This window comes from Capricornis sumatraensis, chromosome 4 (genome assembly GCF_032405125.1).
Source record: "Capricornis sumatraensis isolate serow.1 chromosome 4, serow.2, whole genome shotgun sequence".
NCBI lineage: Eukaryota > Metazoa > Chordata > Mammalia > Artiodactyla > Bovidae > Capricornis > Capricornis sumatraensis.
Window position 1 is genome coordinate 106,587,189 of NC_091072.1, and position 16,330 is coordinate 106,603,518.

General features: G+C 39.6%; 2 non-coding genes across 2 annotated transcripts; both read left to right on the top strand.

The window, feature by feature from the left end:
- Positions 1–7,278: 7,278 nt before the first annotated feature.
- TRNAD-GUC (transfer RNA aspartic acid (anticodon GUC)) lies at positions 7,279–7,350 on the top strand. Its single transcript has one exon. It is a non-coding gene; the product is annotated as a tRNA-Asp (tRNA).
- Positions 7,351–7,970: 620 nt separating this feature from the next.
- TRNAW-CCA (transfer RNA tryptophan (anticodon CCA)) lies at positions 7,971–8,042 on the top strand. The gene has a single exon. It is a non-coding gene; the product is annotated as a tRNA-Trp (tRNA).
- The last annotated feature ends 8,288 nt before the right edge of the window (positions 8,043–16,330 follow it).

Below are 16,330 nucleotides of genomic sequence, written 5' to 3' on the forward strand. Positions count from 1 at the left end.
ATTTGAAAAGACCCTGATGCTGGGAAAGATTGAAGGCAAGAGGAGAAGGGGAGGACAGAGGATGAGATGGTTGGATGGCATCACTGACTCAATGGACATGAGTTTGAGTAAACTCTGGAAGTTGGTGATGGACAGGGAGGCCTGGCATGCTGCAGTCCATGGGGTCGCAGAGTTGGACACAACTGAGAGACTGAGTGATTAACTGAACACTTACCAGGTTCTCAATGAGCCTGGCCTATGCCTCCACCAGAGCACTTAACAAACTGTATTATAACTGGATCAGTCAAAGGGTCTACCTCCTGCATGATCTGAGTTCCTCAAGGTAGGATGTGAGTCTTATCCATATCATTGTCCCCAGTGCCTAGCTCCATGCCTGGCACAAAGAATAAAGCAATAAGGGTCGGTTGTGCCTTTTAATATATATTTTTATTTATTTCACTGTGCTGCATCTCAGTCGCAGCATGCAAACTCATGTTGAGACCTATGGGATCTTAGTTCCCCAACCAGGGATCAAACCCTGGGATTGACCCTTAGTCACTGAACCATCAGGGACATCCCCATGGGTGTGTTTTTAATGAGAAGGAAAAGGCTGATTGAACTACAGGGGGCACGCTTTTGTTTCTCAGTTTTAACTTTGGATTATTTGTTAAATAAATCAGGCCAGGAAAAAGTGAAGTATGCTTTTTTTTTTCCCCTTAATAATCTAAACATGTACCCATCTAGGTCTGTCTTCCAGACCCAAACCATAAACATTAACTTTGAATTTTAATGTTTAGGGAGGGTTAATTCTCATATTTGCATAGGAAGCTCAGTGATTTAATATATAAAAATAATGTTTCTGTGAATGAACGATTATCGAATCCAAAAGCTACCCAGAAGCAATTTAGACTCTTCTTTAATTGTGGTAAGGAGGGTAGGGAAGAAGAAAGGTTGAGCAGTGAGTTAGCCCAAGTTCTTATTTACATTATGCCCAAAAGTTGGGTTGAGAAAGTGAGCATAATAGAGAAAAAAGGGAAGAGACATGAGAAACCAGGTCATGCATGCTATGAAAAAAAAAGTTATTAAAGAGAATAAAAATACAAGACATTGACACCCATATATATCACACATATGTTACTATTTCTCAAGACATATATCAGATACGATATATCTGATAAAAAGACTAGTAATCAGAATGTACAAAAAACTTTCAACAATTCTATAATAACACAACCCAATTCTCAAATGGCCAAAGACTTGGATACACAAATAAATCCATGAAAATATGCTCAGCACCATTAATTAAGAGGGAGAGTCACATTAAAACTATAGTGAACAGAGGGTCGGGGAGGGTTGCATTAGGAACTTGAGTCTAGCAAACGCAAACTATTATATATAGAATGGATAAACAACAAGGTCCTATTCTATAGCACAAAGAACAATATTCAATATCCTGTATTAACATAATGGAGAAGAATGTGAAAAAGAAAATAGATATATGTGTATATATATGTATAACTGAATTACTTTGCTGGATACCAGAAACTAATACAACATTGCAAATCAACTATACTTCAATTAAAAAAAAAATTAACATCAGCATCACAAAAAAATTAACTACAGTGAGATCCCACTACACATCTATTGCTGTTGTTGTTAGTCACTCAGTTGCGTCTGACTCTTTGTGACCCCATGGGCTGTAGCCTGGCAGGTTCCTCTGTCCATGGGATTCTCCAGGCAAGAATACTGGAGTAGGTTGCCATTTCCTTCTCCAGGAACACGTCTATTAGAAAGGCTCAAATAAAAAATACAATAGCAAGTGCTGGCAAAGATATGAGACAATAAGAACTCTAATATACTGTTGATAGAAATGCAAAATGTTACAGCCACTTAGGAAAACAGTTTGGTAGCTTCTTGTGAAGGTAAAACCCTAAGACTCAGCAGTCCCATCTAGGTATTGACCCAAGAGAAATGAATATGCATGTTCACACAAAAACCTGTACACTACTGTTTGTAATAGCTATTTTGATACTAGTCAAAAACTAGAAAAAATGCAAATGTCCATTAACTACTGAGTGTATAAACAAACATCCATACAATAGAACACTAATCATCAATTTAAAAAATACTACTGATACACACAACATAGATGACTCTCAAAAGCACAATGCCAAGTGAAAGAAGCTATATTCAAAAGGCTACAAGCTGCACAGGTCCATTAATATGACACTCTGTAGAAATGAAAATCTGACCCGTGGTGCCTGGGACTGGAGGCAGAGAACTGACTGTAAAGGGCCATAAGATGACTTTCTGATGAAAGTGATGGAAATTGCCCATAACTTGATTGTAGTGAAAATTCATAGAATGGTATGCCTAAAAAATGAATTGTTCTGTTTGTAAATTATACCTCAATAAATCCCAAAAATAATAAATAAATAGTAGTGAATCAGAAAAACATCTACTTTTGCTTTATTGACTACCCAAGGCCTTTGACTCTGTGGATCACAGTAAACTGCGGAAAATTCTTCAAGAGATGGGGATACCAGATCACCTGACCTGCCTCCTGTAAAATCTGTATGCAGGTCAAGAAGCAACAGTTAGAACTAGATATGGAAAAACAGACTGGTTCCAAATAGGAAAAGGAGTACATCAAGGTTGTATGTTGTCATGCTGCTTATTTAACTTATATGCACAGTACATCATGTGAAATGCCAGGCTGGATGAAGCACAGGCTGGAATCAAGATTGCCAGGAGAAATATCAATAACCTCAGATATGCAGATGACACCACCCTTATGGCAGAAAGTGAAGAAGAACTAAAGAGCCTCTTGATGAAAGTGAAAGAGGAGAGTGAAAAGTTGACTTAAAACTCAACATTCAGGAAACTAAGATCATGGCATCTGGTTCCATCACTTCATGGCAAGTAGATGGGGAAACAGTGAAAACAGTGTCAGACTTTATTTTGGGGGGCTCCAAAATCACTGCAGATGGTGACTGCAGCCTTGAAATTAAAAGACGCTTGCTCTTTGGAAGGAAAGTTATGACCAACCTCAACAGCATATTAAAAAGCAGAGACATTACTTTGCCAACAAAGGTCTATCTAGTCAAAGCTATGGTTTTTCCAGTAGTCATGTATGGATGTGAGAGTTGGACTATAAAGAAAGCTGAGCACCGAAGAACTGATGCTTTTGACTGTGGTGTTGGAGAAGACTCTTGAGAGTCCCTTGGACTGCAAGGAGATCCAACCAGTCCATCCTAAGGGAAATCATTCCTGAATATTCATTGGAAGGACTAATGCAGAAGCTGAAACTCCAGTACCTTGGCCACCTGATGGGAAGAACTGACTCATTTGAAAAGACCCTGATGCTGGGAAAGATTGAAGGCAGGAGGAGAAGGGGCGGACAGAGGATGAGATGGTTGGATGGCATCACCGACACCATGGACATGAGTTTGAGTAAACTCCAGGAGTTAGTGATGGACAGGGAGGCCTGGCGTCCATGGGATTGCAAAGAGTCGGACATGACTGAGCAAATGAACTGAACTAACTGAATGAATCAGAGGGCAGTTCTTAACATAGCTTAAGAGACTTTGTCTCACTTCCACTGGCCTTTCAGCCTTGTCTCTTCTGTGACCTTCCTCATGCTCCCTGGTCAAGTTAGCCTTCTTTCAACCCCTATGCTCACCACATTTCCTCAGTTCCTATAACCTCTCCACATCCAGTTCCACCTACCAAGAAAGCTCTTTCTTCTGCATCTTCTTCTTAAAAACTGTCACAGTTGTAATTTTATATTTTTTTGTTGTTGTTATTGTAGTTATTCTGTGTCTCCACTATTAAAATGGAAGCTCCGTGAGTTCAGGGTCTGTCTTTGTTCATCACCATATCTCCTGCCCCTCCACACTGTGCTGGTACAATGACCGGTACAACGAATATTCAACTATTACATTCAACTGCCTTCTGTATGTCTCAGTCTTAACACATCCCAAACTAAAATGCTTCTTCTCCCCCAAAATACCACTGCACTGGCAGAGTTGCCATGTTGCAGAATTCAAGGAACAATGGCCATGGCCACAGTGTCCAAGGTGGCAAGAATACACAGAAGAACTGTACAAAAAAACTTCATAAATAAAATAAATAAAATTTAAAAAAAAAATCTTCATGACCAAGATAATCACGATGGTGTGATCACTCACCTAGAGCCAGACATCCTGGAATGTGAAGTCAAGTGGGCCTTAGAAAGCATCACTACGAACAAAACTAGTGGAGGTGACGGAATTCCAGTTGAGCTATTCCAGATGATGGAATTCCAGATGATGGCCTGCCTTATTACCAGCTGTGCTCCTGACATTGGACTCTCCATATGGATAATGTGCTCTGAAGTTGAGTGTTATTCTTCTTGACTTCAATTGATGGTAACTCTATTCTTTCATCAGGCCAAAAATTTTAGAAGTGTCTTTGATTCCTCTTTCACTCTCACACCTCACAGTAACTTTACCAGGAGATTCTATTGGCTCTGCCTCTAAATTATATCAGCTCTTTTCACATTCCCGACCACTCCCACCCCAGCATGAACCACTATCACTACTGCAATAGACCTCTTGTTCTCCTTGCTGCTTCTCTTGTCCATGATCGTCTACTCGCAACTGAGGAGCTAAGAACCCTTTAAAACATAAACTAGAAACTTCCCTGGTGGTCCAGGGGCTAAGATTCTGTGCTCCCAGTGCAAGGGCCCAGGTTCAATCCCTGATCAGGGAACTAGATCCTGCATGCTGCAAGTAAATATCCCATGTGCCACAACTAAGACCTGGTGCAACCAAGTAAATATTAATTTTTTAAGTTAAATAAGTTAAAAAAACACATAAACCAGACCATGTCATTTCTCTGTTCAAAGCCCCATAATAGCTCCCTATTTCTCCTCAGAATAAAAGCCAAAGTCTACAATGAACTTTAAGGTCCCACAGGCTTCCCAGATAGTTATGTAACTACACCTCTTACTTCCCTCAAGTCTGTTCAAATGTTACCTTCTTAAAATGAGGCTTACTTTGACCATTCTATTTAACTTGCCACTCTCCAAACCCTTTACAGTGCCATTTTTTTCTATTTGCACTCTTGTCACCATCTAACATATTTATTTATGATCATCATCATTTTTGGTCTGTCCTCCTTCTGTTAGAATATAAGCTCCACAAGAACAAACCTGTTCTTATTAATTAAAACCTTGTGCATCTAAAGCAATGTCGGGGACATTGGAGGCTCAATACTGAATGAATAGCTGCAGTGTCTGCTAAGGAATAGAGATTAATAAATATTAGTATAGGAATAAGTGTGACATACAAAGTGATAGAAGCTTTTCTCCCCATGACTCATATTTCTTTGTTAATATACATATATGTGGAACTGTGCAGCAGGGTAAAAATTGCACAAGATTTGCAGTCAAGGTTTAAGTGATTCCTGGCCTCTCACCACTTCCTACCTGTATAACTACACAAGATTCTCTTACTGGAATAAAACACTCGCCCTGCGACCTCACGGGGCTTGTTGGGAAGATAAAATAAATGTGAATAGTTTTGGAAGCTATCCAAACAGTTTAGGAAGGCAATATTCAAAACTTTCAGTAACATCAATTGCCATCACACTGTTTACCTCCAAAGAGAGTTCTGTGCCCTCTGTACAGTCAGTCCCATTTTAGCCTTTACTTTCTCCCAGTGCTGACACTGAGAAACCTCTGAGCTCCCTTACCCTGTTCAGGTTAGTTACCCTCTCTCTTCCTTTCCATTTTAGGAAGATGGACAGCAGGTGTGGAGTTCCCTGCTCCACGACCTCTGCTGACTCAGGCTGCTTCTTCCTGTCCCTCAGGAGGATAAGAGAGGAGCAGTACAACACATGGGTGGCTCCTGGCATAGCTTTAGCTGAGGTGGAGAGGATGGTGTCTTTTCCAAAGGGACAAAGATTAAGGGTCTTCTTCCACAGTGTGGCTGCTGCTGCTGCTAAGTTGCTTCAGTAGTGTCAGACTCTCTGCGACCCCATAGACAGCAGCCCTCCAGGCTCCCGGTGCAAACAGTTCTGGAGACCTGGTTTCCCATTGCCCTGCAGCCCTCCAACTGAGAGATCTGAGGCAAGTCCCTTCAATCTTAACCAGAAAAGGACATCATCATAGTTATCACAGGGCCCTTTGGACTTCGCAAGAGTTATTGGAGGGTCAGAAGTAGGAGGAGGCCCGGGGACACTGAGTTTTATTGAAGCTCTGGGTGTATTTAAGAGTGAAAGAAAGAAAAAAGCGCCAAAACAGGTTTCAGAAATTATCATTTTTTTAATGTGTTTAAATCCAAAATCACTTTTATCAGATGGAAAACACCATGCAACTTGTGCTCTATAAAAATACACTAATTCACAGTACAAGGACTGTGTCTTAAGAGACATAAATTTAAGTTCTATAATAAAAACTTTTAATCATGTAGGTTTGTAGCTATATATTCACTTATTTAGAGTTACCATCAGAAGTTTGTAGGTGAAGCCCTCTTGATTCTCCTGAGAACGGGGTTGGTCCTGTTTAAGAAAAGGCTCAGGATAATACAAATTAACGTTAGTGTACTTTCCTAACTCTATGTTTAATCAATGGCACATCCTTGGTTTTGAATTATTTAAGTGTATTATTATTTAACCATGTAAGTATTTGTCATTTCCGATTAAACTGTAGATGCCTCAGGAAAAAGACCTAAATACAAGAAAAATCAGCGAATACAATTTCCTTTGGCCTACGTGAGTCCTTTTGTGTCTCAAAAGCTCACAAACTGTTTGAAGAGGCACTGGACCATAGAGCAACTCTGACTGCCCAGAACATCTGGCAACCATATGATATTCTTGAACGTCGACTAAAGAAAGAAAATATAAATTTGTGGAAGTAAAGCTCTGCTTCCTGAAACATTATAAATCAACTATACGCCAATAAAGTTAAAATTAAAAAAAAAAAAAACCCTCTGGTTCAACTCACGTATTCTTGGTGACTAAAAACCTAAATTATCAAAACAAAAACCTCCCACCAGAAACCTAAATCATCTGGAAAGCATGAAAAATTCCGGCAAACTATGTTCAACAATTCGCCATCACTAAAACTTGAGGCTCATTTTGTTTCATTTATTCTAAATCATTTACTCTTTTCACTGAGAAAAGAGTCCAAGGTGCCCAGAACAGATGTGAGCAGCGATAGACCGACTATTGGGGGTGTTCACATTTGCAGGTGGTTGGCAGAAGAGAGAGAAATATTACTTTAAAGGAACACTTGTGAGGAACCTAGAAGGCAGCTCCTCGTTAGTATAGTGGTTAGTATCCCCGCCTGTCACGCGGGAGACCGGGGTTCAATTCCCCGACGGGGAGGCTGGTAGCTCATTTTTACTAACCACCACAAATACTTCCCATATTTCAACTGCCCGACACAGCTAACAAATACAACATGCTCTTATTTTCTGTAAGTGCGTCTTTTCAAAATGATAACTTTTAAGCTCACCGTGAAGTAAAAGCCAACACTGAAGGTAAACGCTTTATACTGTTTTCAGAAGGATTAAGAAGTAAATATTTGGAGAACTCCCGCTGCTTGCTTCCAGCAACAAGCTGAGTGGCAAACGCCTGCGCAGTAGCGCCCCGCCAAATTCCAAATGGAGGTCACGAACTCGGCCTACGGAACCAGGAGAGGGTAGAGAGAGCCGAGGCTCCGCCCCTAACCAGGCGGATTGGAACGGAAACCGCTTACAGAAGAAGGGGAAGGACCGGTTTCCTTTTACCCCGGAGATTCGACTAAACGAGAAACTCCATTATCCCGTGTCTGTTAACCCCATCCTAGCCTAGGTAGAGGGCTAGCTATGAGGAAAATCTTGCAGCTAAAGGAATCGGTCTCCGATGGAGAAGCAAGGAAAGAATGGAAGGGAAGGCGAGGCTCTCCCGGAAGAGACGCCATTTTGCCGGGGTCCTAAGAAACTGCGCGAGCTACAGCCCAGCAGGACCTCGTGGCGCAACGGTAGCGCGTCTGACTCCAGATCAGAAGGCTGCGTGTTCGAATCACGTCGGGGTCATGGCCTTTTACTTTTAGGCTTTCTGGTTTCTATGAACTAGATGTATTCAAGCTAGACGTGTTCCCGCCATTTTCTGGAAATGCCTTTCATTGCAGGATTAAATCTTCTTTGTTCAAATGTTATCCCAGTAATCCTTAGTCTGCAAAAAGACAAAGATCACCTTAGTCTGCCAAAAGACAAGGATCACCTTAAAGGTGGTGGTTTTGGTCTTTTTTTTTTTCACCGTTGAGCCTTGTGAATTCTCTGTCATTGAACATTCATAATGCATAGTGATGTGGCTGTTACTGTTGTGCATTAGTGAGCATATTAGCTGATGGTGGTCCGTAACAGGGTACGTACAATACATAAACCGTACAAGCTGTTTTTCCAAAAACAATTTTGACCTGTTTGCCTTTGGAAAGCAAGTCCAACAAGGTACAATTTCTAACACTGTGCAATAGTTTACATCAACATGTGCATGCTGTACACTCTTACAGGTGAAACTGTGGCACACGGAATAGTGACTAACCCAAGACCCTGAACCTGGTGAGTGACTCCTGATCCCAGTCTTCACTATCGTCTATTAAAGTTTGAAACAAACTATTGAAAAAACTGCCTAGAAGCCGTTGGCCCGAAGTGATACCAATGCATCTTTTATCTTTTCACCAACTAATGCAAGTAGTAATAAATTAGGTACCACTTTCAACTATTAGTCTCATAGCAGGAAGCAAAGCTTACTCATTCACCTTTGTAAGTTCCAGGACTCTTAGTACTGAATAGTGCCTTAGAGGCATGTGTCAAATATTTGTTGTACAAAAAGCGAATGGCAAGACTATGAGACATTATTAGATTTGGAGTTTTTTAATTGGGTATATTCTATGCAAGTCCCTGAGTTTTCTTGCTCAGTATTTTGAATATGGCAAATACTAATTTCTTACATTTCAGCCTATTCTAACATTGGACATCATGTTTTTGTGTGGTTCTTTGCTTTCTTTTTTGGTTGGATTGAGATTAGATCATACATTTCAACAGATGTTTATGGACCACTGATACTGCAGTAAACACTGAGGAAGAGATTACACCCAGTAAAAGTGTTTTTTTGAGCAGCAGAAAAAAAGATACCTTAAATACCCAAACACCATAATATATTGGCGTGAGTGGCATGAACAGAGTGGTGTGAGGGTGCTAAAATATGGCCATTAGGTAGTTCAGAAAGTCTTCATAGAGGAAGACCTTGAAAAATAATGAACGCTTCTGTGTGACTTTAAGGCATTCCATCCAGTGGACATATGTGAATGCCTTCCAAGAGTCAAGCACTGTCACTTAATATCCCTGGGATCTGACATCTTCCAACTGTAAAAGTTGCGGTTTATATGTATTAGCTTCCTGGGGCTGCCACAACAAAATACTGCAGACTGGGTAGCTTTTAAACAACAGAAATTTATTTTCTGACAGTTCTGAAGGCTGGAAGTCCAAGATCAAAGTGACAGCACAGCTGGTTTCTTCTGAAGCCTGTCCTTTGCTCATAGATGACAACTTTCTTGCTATGTCTTCACATGGTCTTTCCTGCATACACATACATCCCTAGTATCTCTGTATGTGTCCAAGTTTCCTCTTTCAGGACACCAATCAGATCGAATTAGGGCCCATTCATGGCTTCATTTAACTGAATCACCTCTTAAAAGGCCTTACCTCGGAAATACAGCCACATTTTGAAGTACCAAGGGATTAGGGCTTCAATATATGAATGAAATCAGGGAACACAAGTCAGCCCATAATGGAAGTAATGGTCATTTTTTTCCCCTGGCAACTTTGCATATGCAGCATAACAAGACACTTAATCTTAGCTGGGACTAAGGATGGTATCTCATTTGTACAAAATTATACTCTTGTGAGGCAGACAGAGCAGTTTGTATTACGTTGTAAATCATTTTATTTGGCAGTCCCAGAAAACTAATACAACTTCTTTGGAGAACTACTATTAATAGTTATTCATTATTGCTGGAGAGGAAGAAAGAAGTAAAGCTATAAAGGTAAACAGGAGTCAGATCACCCAGGACCTTTTGTGCCATTCTAACTAATTTAGATTTTATTCTGCAAGCAATGCAGAGTTATTATTTTAGAATGTGACAAGGTCAGCTATGGCTTTACAAAGAACGTGAAAAATAGCCTAAAACTGCTGTTGCTGGACCAGCATCCTGGAAACAAGTTAAAAATGTAAAATTTCAGGCTCCACTGCAGACTCACAGACTCAGAAAACTCTGTGGGTGGGCCTACCAACCTGAGTTTTAACCAGGCCTTCCAGGTGATTCTGATGCAAGCTAAAATGTGAGAATCACAGGCCTAAAGAGCAAGGCTGGACTGGAGGCCCCACTTACCTCACAGAGTAAAGAGAGTCACATAAGATAAAATACACAGGGCTTCCTTGGTGGCTCAGTGGTAAAGAACCTGCCCATCAGTGCAGGAGATGTAAGTTTGATCCCTCATCCAGGAATATCCTACCTGCCGAGGAGCAACTAGGCCTGTGGCCACAACTACTGAGCCTTTTTGCCCTAGAGCCAGGAAACCGCAACTACTGAGCCCACGTGCCACAGATGCTGATGCCCACACACCCTAGAACCCATGCTCTGCAACAAAGAAGCCACCACAATGAAAAGCCTGTGCACTCCAACTAGAGAGTAGCCCAAGCAACAACAAAAACCAGCATAGTCAGAAACAAAAAAATATTTTAAAAAAGTAAAATACGTAAACGTGCCTTCGATGTTGTAAAGTTCATTAAGATATATCGTTGTTTAGTTGCTAAGTCATGTCTGACTCTTTCGCAACCCCTTCATTAATATTTGTATCAGCATCTGCCTGCAATGCAGGAGACCTGGGTTCGATCCCTGGGTTGGGAAGATCCCCTGGAGAAGGAAATAGCAACCCACTCCAATATTCTTGCCTGAAGAATCCCATGGACAGAGGAGCCTGGTGGGCTACAGTCCACGGGGTCACAAAAAGTAACTAATTGGAGAAGGAAATGGCAACCCACTCCAGTGTTCTTGCCTGGAGAATCCCAGGGATGGGGGAGCCTGGTGGGCTGCCATCTATAGGGTGGGGTTGCAAAGAGTCGAACACGACTGAAGCAACTTAGCAACATTAGTAATAGTTCTATAACTCTAAAATAGTCACTTTACATGTTTTAGCTTCTTTCCCAAGGCTGAACATTTGTACTCTTTCACAATGGCCCATTTTACTAACTTGATGTCACTGTGAAATAACCCAAAATCCAGCATGTCGTTTAAACTTCTACAATCATTATATAGGAATGATATAAGGAAAAAGGATCTGGAATACACAAATTGATATTTGAATTCTCAAATTCTGACACTTAATGGCTCTGTGATTTTTGTTCTATTTCATTAACAACTTTCCAGTCTATCATGTATTCTTACAAATGGATTTATCCCCAGTACAGAATGCTCTGAGCATGTTTCACCCATTTAATAAGATAGCTTTCACTTTTGAATTATTTTTAATCAGTTACTTAGGACTGATGTACTTGGAGGAACTGATAAAATGGAGCCTTTGGAAATGAAAACGAAAAAACACGTTGTGAATTGATAAGACAAGTGATTTCCCAATTTCTCATACTAATTCAAAGTAGCTATGCTTATAAATCATAAGTAGTTATGATTACAAAATACAAAAGTAGTTATTATGAAATTATATGTGTTCACTGTAGAAATAGAGAAAAACATAAGAAAAATCATCTGTTCCCATCCTAGAAGAAACGACTATGAACATTCTGGTCTATACTCATTTAGTTTATTTAAATATACACATATCCATACACATCTGTTCTTCATAAAACTGAGATCTTACTCTAATATGGGTCTCTTTTTCTTTTCGTATTTTATTTACAGCTGTGCTATAAACATTTTCTCATATTCTTAGATAAATGTCATGTAGTATTTCATCATCTGCTGTTTCAGGTGACATCCTTAAATTCACAACCAAGTCCTATACAAAACAGGGTAATGAAACATAAAAAAGTCACCTGTATGTTAATAACATTAAGAATTCCAGAAAGGGAGATGAAGTGTTTCCAATTGTTTTAGAAAAACAAAAAATTGTAAGAGTTTTCTGACAAAGTAATTGCATTAAGTCTGTGGCTTCACATAGAAATATCTTTCCATTGTTTCCCAAAGCTTTGGGTATCAGAGCTGTAACATTAAAAAAAAAAAAAATTTTTTTTAAACCTACTACCTGTTTTGACATAAAAGATAATTTAAAATTTTTTTACATTGGATGAATGTAACACAAGATAAAAAATTGAGTCTCTTTTTTAAATTCAGAAATTTCACAGATGACTGAAAGCATCAAGTCCTTGAGGAGAGAAGGCCGAGACCCACAGTACAACTGATAGAATTCACTCTGATAGGACACCACTTCAATTTAAACAAGAAAGATGCAAAAGAAAATGTGTGCAGACTTTGACTATCTAAAGCTGAAGCATTCCCCACAGATGGTTTTTATGTTCTCAATTATGAGACAAGATCACCAGCTAGCTGAAAATCGGGACAAGTTGGAGGAAGGGATGTGAATAATTTGAGAGAGGTGAAAGTATGAATGGTTAATCCAGAGATTGTCAAGTGCTCCTGTGAGGTCTGAGGTCATGAATTAAAACCAGCTGGTGTATGATTTTTTTTTCCAGCCATCTTGGGTGCAAGTAATGAGAAAGCTTGTTCCAACAAGGTTCAGTCCAAGCAAGGCTCCAAGTTCCTCCAAGCAAGAAAGAGACACTGGTGTGAGAGAATTGAAAATGTTTGCCAAAGAGTGATTGTTAAGGATTGATCAGGGAATCTCAATCAGTTGAATTGGAATGATTACATGATTGCAGAAGCAGGAAAAATAGACTTTTTTTTTTTTTAAGTACTGGGGTTAATGAATTGGAGGTCATCGAGAATATGACAAATGAGCTGAGTAAAATAGGCTACTCATTGACCATTGGGATACTTGAAATTGAGATTTATTGAGTTATTGATGACAGGGTTCAGAGTCGTATCACTGGAGTGGATGGATGAGATGGAGTAGAGGAACAAGTAATTGGAGATGAAGAGGTCAAAGACCTAAGAGGCTCAGTGTTGGTGTTACATGGGTCATGCTGAATTCACACACAATGCAGACAAAACCTACAGCAAGGAGCAATGGTCTAATTTCTGAGGGAGAGTGCCCAAGGGGTTGATAAATTTTAGCTGTAAAGATGATAAAGGGATATTTGGCCAGACGATATGAACTTCAAATGTTTTTGAAGGAGGAAAGAGGAGAAATAGTTTGTAACAAGTCATTAGGAACAAAGGGGCCAAACTCTGTAGCCCAACGTCTTGGCCTTAAGGTACACAGAGTATGAGAAAAACAAATAACCTATTGATAGCACCTTACTTCAGAGCTCTACAGAAGAATTAAAAAAGCAAAATTACCTTAGTCACTAAAAACGGTAGTGCTGGGGATATACCTGGATGCATCTAGGCTAATTCCAAGTCTGAATTTGATAACTCACGGCTTTGGGGATGATGTAGAAAGGTAGTCTGACACCTTATGACATCAACCACATTTCTGGAGAAATGTAGAATCTGCAAATAACCTCCTGTTGATAGTACCCAGTGATAAGAAAAGGAGAGACAATTAATGAAAGGGAATGAAAATTATGTTTCGCTCAGAGAACACTGATTTCAGGCACCTAGAATTCAGTTCTTTCTGAATTATATCTTTAATGTTGGCCTATAGGGTATAGATGGAGAAGGAAACGGCAACCCACTCCAGTATTCTTGCCTGGAGAATTTCATGGCCAGAGGAGCCTGGTGGTCCACAGTCCACGGAGTTGCAAGGAGTCGGACCCTTCTGAGTGACTAACACAACATAGGGTAAAGTATTGTCTATTTAAAAGAACTTTCAGGTTTGATGCATGAGACAGGGTGCTGAGGGCTGGTACACTGGGATGACTCTGGGGGATGGGGTGGAGGGAGGTGGAAGGGGGGTTCTGGATGAAGAACACATGTGCACCTGTGACTGATTCATGTCAATGTTTGGCAAAAACCACTACACTATTGTAAAGTAATTAGCCTCCAATTAAAATAGATAATTTTTTTAAAAAAAAGAACTTTCAGAAGACATACAGATGGCCAACATACACATGAAAAAGTGTTCAGTGTCACTAATCACTGGGGGTTCACAGGTGGCTCAGTGGTAAAGCATTCTCCTGCCAATGCAGGAGCCGAAAGAGATGCAGTTTCGGTCCCTGAGTCGGGAAAATACCCTGGACTAGGAAATGGGAACCCACTCCAGTATTCTTACCTGGAAAATTCCATGGACAGAGGAGCCTGGTGGGTACAGTCCATGGGGTAACAAAAGAGTCGGTTGCAACTGAGCACAGACACATCACTAATCGTTAAGAGAAATACAAATCAAAACCACAGTGAGAAAACACCTCACACCTATCAAAATGGCTATTATCAAAAAGAAAAGTATTGGTGAGGACGTGATTAAAGGGAATCCTCGTGCACTATTGATAGGAATGTAAATAGATGCAGCCACCACGGAAACAGTATGCAGGTTCCACAAAAAATTAAAAATAGAGCTACCATATGATCTAGCAATTCCACTACCTGAAAACAATGAGGAAAAAAAGCACCCCTATGTTTATTGCAGCATCATTCACAACACTGAAGATATGTAAGCAAACCAAGTGTCCATCCAGAGATGAATGGATAAAGAAAATGTGATATACATTGATACAGACACACATTCACACACAAACACACACACACTCTCTCACAGGAATACTTAGCCATAAAAAAGAATGAAATCTTGCCATTTATAGCAACATGGATGGACCTGGGAGGTATTATGCTAAGTAAAATGTTAGACAAAAACAAATACCATGTATTTCACTTTTATGTGGAATCTGAAAAACAAAACACAGGAATAAACAAAACAGAAACAGCCTCTCAGATACAGAGAACTGGTGGTTGCCAGAGGGCAAGGCAATTAAGAGGTACAAACTCCCAACTATAAGATAAATCATGGGGGATGTAATGTGCACATAAGTTAATAGTAAAAAATATTTTACCAACTTTGTACAGTGATCATTTCATAATGTATAAAAATATAGAATCACTATGTTGTACACTTGAAATTAATAATATTGTATAGTAATCAAAAAATTAAATAAGACAGCTTTCAGATTCAACAGGTGACTTTTTTTCTTTTTTGGCTTGTGGTAAAAGGGAGGATTAAACTGCCTGGAAATTTTCTAGTACAAAGGCCCTACGGTAAAAAAGCATAGTATCCTGATAGCTTTCCCATATGGCTCTCTGATTCCATCATTGTATTTGCATAGTTTACGTAGGTTTTTATTTTCATGTGTCAGTCAGTGATGCCGCCTCCTCTGAGAAAGCACGTCAGGATCCACTAGCTACCAGAGCCTGGAGATCCTTCTATGATCTACTCTCCTCAGATCAAATCTAGCCCTGGTAACTCTGACCCTTTCAAAACAAAACCTATCTTTTAAAATCTGTAAGTACAGTCAGGCCAAGAGCCAAACCCTTCAACTAGTAAGGTAAACACTTAACAGGATAATTTGCTAATTTAAGTAGGGTAGAATAAACCGATTAATTGTGGCCTTGCAGAGATTATGCTCAGGACTTTTGCTCCGCACATTTTAAAGTTAAGACTCTACGGAAAGAAGTAACTGAACTGTGGGGGGGCACACCACAGACTGTAGTCTCATCCCACACTCACGGAGTACGTTTGTGGGGTTACCAGTCACTGCAAAATCATGGTCGTTTGCCTGTCAGCTCAGTTCACCCTCTTAAGATAAAACACTTGTTTCTGTACTCAGCGAAGCTGGTGGTAGGGGTTGAGGTAACTTTTACACTGCGATCTAAAAATCTTCGAAACAACTTGATAATTAAAACACAATTTTGAATTTGCATTCCTGATCTTAATATTGCTCAAATACATGTAAATTTTAAAAATTTTTAGAAAATAATTAGTAAAATTGTCTCTAGGTTAGAAATGTCTCCATTTCAACAAAATAAAATGGCTTGATTCATAGGAAACATTTTTGGTGAAGGTTCTTTAAATTTACAAGAACTTAACCATGCAGAAATCAGATAAATTTTCTTTTGAGAGGAGCTTATAAAGCATAGTCTGGAGGTCAGAATTTGGGAAATGATTAAGACAACCTAATTCTAAGATCACCTTTCTTTTCTTGAAACATATAAATTGGTAAGGTAGACATGTATTTGTTATCAATGGTATTTGTT